General features: G+C 38.9%; 1 long non-coding RNA gene across 1 annotated transcript; it reads right to left on the reverse strand.

The window, feature by feature from the left end:
- Nucleotides 1–1,769: 1,769 nt before the first annotated feature.
- On the reverse strand, nt 1,770–3,505 carry LOC148545530 (uncharacterized). Its single transcript, XR_015899760.1, has 3 exons — nt 3,382–3,505; nt 2,000–2,068; nt 1,770–1,829 (listed from the first exon to the last, which is right to left on the reverse strand). It is a non-coding gene; the product is annotated as an uncharacterized LOC148545530 (long non-coding RNA).
- Nucleotides 3,506–4,227: the final 722 nt, after the last annotated feature.

Consider the following 4,227-nt stretch of genomic DNA (forward strand, 5'->3'; position numbering starts at 1 on the left):
GGTGTGGGTCCTGGGGTTTCTTTTTGTTATTTGTACTTCGTTGAATCATGTTCTGCTATGAGTTGATTTTGACTTTGTCTGAGATATTTGGGTTAGTAATCTATTTTCTTCTTTCTTGCTGTAGGACTAGTTGACCTCATGTCTTCTCGCAAGAACAATGTTGAGACATCTTCCCAAGTCCCTGAGGGTATGGCTGATTGGGTGGATTCGATGGTTCTTTTGTGTGTTTCTTTGGTTGATTCTGAGTTTTGTCAGCAGCTTAGGCAATTTCATAGGGTTTGTAGTAGTGGTAGTAGGAAAAGAACTATGAGCTTGTACCTCCCGATTCTGAGGAAAGGGTTTGTTTTTCTACCCGAGTTGTCAGAGAGTGCCCCTTTTTCTATGCGTACGACTTCTTTTTTAGTCAAATGAATATTACTCTTCCTTTTACCCCCTTTGAGACCAACCTATTGTGGTCTTGTAACGTAGCTCCATCCCAGCTTCACCCCAATTTCTGGGGTTTTATCAAAATCTTTCAGTTGTTGTGCCATGAGTTCGGTATCTCTGCTTCACAATCTCTCTTCTTTTATCTCTTTATTTTGACAAAGCCTAGGGTGGTTAAGAAGAAAGCTGCTTGGGTTTCTTTCTGAGCTTCCCAGGGAACACTAAAAAAAAAAAGGTCTATGGTCACGGTGAAAAACCGTGACCATAGCTACTGAAAAGGGTGACCATAGGTCTATGGTCACGGTTTTTGACCTATGGTCACGGTTTTTCTACCGTGGCCTATTCTCTCGTGGCCATAGACCTATGGTCACGGTTTTTTAATCTATGGTCACGGTTTCTATGGTCACGGTTGTGATGTTCAAATTCTGGCACTTTAGGCCACATTTTTTTACCGTGACCATAGCCTATCTATAGTCACGGTTTTAGCCGTGACCATAGCCTCTATAGTCACCCCTTCCCAAAACCGTGACCATAGATAAGGCTATGGTCACGGTTTTGACCGTGACCATAGCCTCTATGGTCACTCCACCCAAAACCGTGACCATAGCCATATCTATGGTCACGGTTTTGACCGTGACCATAGCCTCTATGGTCACCCCTTCCCAAAACCGTGACCATAGCCTTATCTATGGTCACGGTTTTGACCGTGACCATAGCCTCTATGGTCACCCCACCCAAAACCGTGACCATAGCCATGTCTATGGTCATGGTTTTGACCGTGACCATAGCCTCTATGGTCACCCCTTCCCAAAACCGTGACCATAGCCATATCTATGGTCACGGTTTTGGCCGTGACCATAGCCTCTATGGTCACCCCTCCTCAAAACCGTGACCATAGCTATATCTATGGTCATGGTTTTGGCCGTGACCATAGCCTCTATGGTCACCCCTCCTTAAAACCGTGACCATAGCCTTATCTATGGTCACGGTTTTTCGCTGTGACCATAGCCTTATCTATAATCATCCTATTTTAAAATCGTGATCATAATTTATTCTATTTTTTTAGATTTATTTTTTTAAAGCATAATCGGATCCCAAAATTATGATAATCACAAAATAAGTCTAAAAAGAAGAAATTCAATAAATCTAAATCATAAAATTTACATTATAAACTATATATATTTTTAGTCCAAACAAGACATATCAAAATATGGTATAATTTATCCATTACATATAATACCAGGTAGAAGCTATTAAAAAAATTACAAAAGACATCAAAATATTATACTGTGAAAACAAAAATATTCTCTAATATAGTACATATTCTTCTCATCCTTTGTACACTGTCAACTTCTTGTTCATCTGTGGTCTGGGGTTTTTTGACTCATTATCACTCTTAGGTGAACCTGTAATGGAGAAATAAAGTAATAGCAGTTAAAGCATAATCTATTTGCAGTCACCTGAACTATATAACTCAAAATTTATCCCTCAGAAAGAATAATGATCAACAATGACCTTTCCATTACCTTATGTAAAGATACCTCAAAATTTTATATATATTAACAAATAAATATACCTTTATCTTCAAGCTTATCCCAATCTTCATCCCAGTCAGCAGCTCCTTCCTGGATACCAGGTTGCGAACCTTAAAAGGAAAAATTGAGTGACCCTAGAGAATATAAGAATAACATAACATGAATGCAATGCAATTACTTTTTCAAAATAAAAGAGCTAGTTGAAGAGAACACATGGACCTCCTGGCAACCACAAAGCAAGGAGAAATAACAAAGAAAACAAGTAAAAGGGGATAACATGATAACTATCTATGCATCAATAGGCAAACTATACACTTAGCAAGAGCCAAGTGACTTCATTCTACATGAATGGAAACAGTTTTTGTAATCTTATTCGATATAGTAGAAGAAAAATGCAACTGCAAGTAACAGATAACCACAATTAAATACCCTTTTATAAAAGAAGAAATCTACATAGTCAAAAGAAAAAAAAATGCAGAACATAGAGTAGGATAGGACTCCACACACACAAAAATAGAAAACATTAAAAACAATTCGAACAAGCAAGAAAATCATAACCAACATCATCAATATCAATCATCACAAATCTTGTCATCAATATCATAACCAACATCATCAACCTCAATCATCACCCCACAACACTATAATTAACCAGAATCATCATCAGATATCAAACAACCTAATTGTCACTAAATTCCACCTTAATTTCAAGGAAAACTCTCAAACAACTCACTAAATTCACCTCCAACTCAACCACACATTCTCCATCATATTTCTTAAATTAACTTTCTTCCTCTTAACCGTTATAACCAGTTTCATTAAAAAAACTATAAACTCACTCTCTTATTCCTAATCCCCTAATCTTATACTCAGTTTACTATATTAAAGCATTCTACTAGTTAATCAAATCTCGTTTCATCGCTGAAAGAAATCAAATGAATTTAAAACCACAAATTAACCAAATCATAAGAATTCAATTCTCTTTAATAATCTTTAAAAATATTCAAAACATACTTCTTTTATTAAAATTACTTAAATCAGAATCATCTACCAAGTCACAACCAAAACTTCAAATTTCTTAGAAAATTTTCGACAGCACCTCCCCTAAAAACTAGAATACGCCACCCATTACGGGTCCCCTCTTTTCAATCCTCAACACAATAAAAACCAGCCTTTCAGTTTAACAATTCCGAATCCATTATTCAAGACCATTTATTATCAATTTCTATTTAGAATCCAAAATCAGCGCGTTCAATCGATTTTACCATAGGTTCAGAAAAATCAACCAATAACCAACAAACCTAACCTTTCAGTTACAACAGAAAATCATTTTCAACACAGACATCCATCTATTTGCATTAACTTACTAAACTTGTTAGGTATTCAAAGCCCAAAGTATTTTTAATTTAAAATAAACCCCTACCTCAATTTAGTTGAACCCACGTAGATTAAACGTGACAACTCCCTTCCCTTTTTGTTTCATGGCAGCAGCGGCAACAATTCCATGACGATAATGGTAGTTACAGCAGAATAGAGAATCCAAATTAAATAGGTATCGAAAGTGAACACAGCCCTGAGAATTTCAAAACAGGGCATATACTAGAATTAAATCAAAACAAGCGTGGGAATGACAATAAAATGTGCAAATAGAACGTAATCAAGGAGAAGAGCAAACCAGAATTGAAGTAGCAATATCAAACTCATCAACAGCAGCTCTAACAGTTTCCTGATGGCCTCAACACCACCATAATGGTCCTAACAATAAACAGGAAAACAAAGTAGCAGTACTAAACAGAGACATAGGTTCCTTTAGCTAGAACAGGAGAAAGAAAGAGGAACAGGATGGAACCAAGACAAGGATTAAAGCTTACAGTCTCAACAATGGAGGAATTGGGACCGAATCAGCCACTTCCATGACAGCTCTGGGAACACGGCAACAATTTTGATCCCAATTGACGGCAGTGGTGGCGGTGGCGTCTTCGACGGCGATGGCTAGGGTTCCGATAGGCGGCAGGATTTGGCGGCGGCTCGGCAGGAGCGGCGCGATGGAGCTGCCACGAAGCCCCCTGCTCTCTCTCCTATACGCGTTTCCTTTCCCTCAGCTCAAACCAGCGGCGGATTCAACCCCATCGACGACGGCAAGGGCTCGCGCCGAGGACGACAACGGCGAGGCTCGAGGCACGATGGTGACTTCGCACAGCACGGCGGCGAAACGCAGCTCCGACACCCCTCGCGAGCGCTCTCTCTCTTTCTCCACCGCGGACCTTCT

Source organism: Arachis ipaensis, chromosome B9 (genome assembly GCF_059453495.1).
Source record: "Arachis ipaensis isolate K30076 ecotype BB chromosome B9, ASM5945349v1, whole genome shotgun sequence".
NCBI classification, from domain to species: Eukaryota; Viridiplantae; Streptophyta; class Magnoliopsida; order Fabales; family Fabaceae; genus Arachis; species Arachis ipaensis.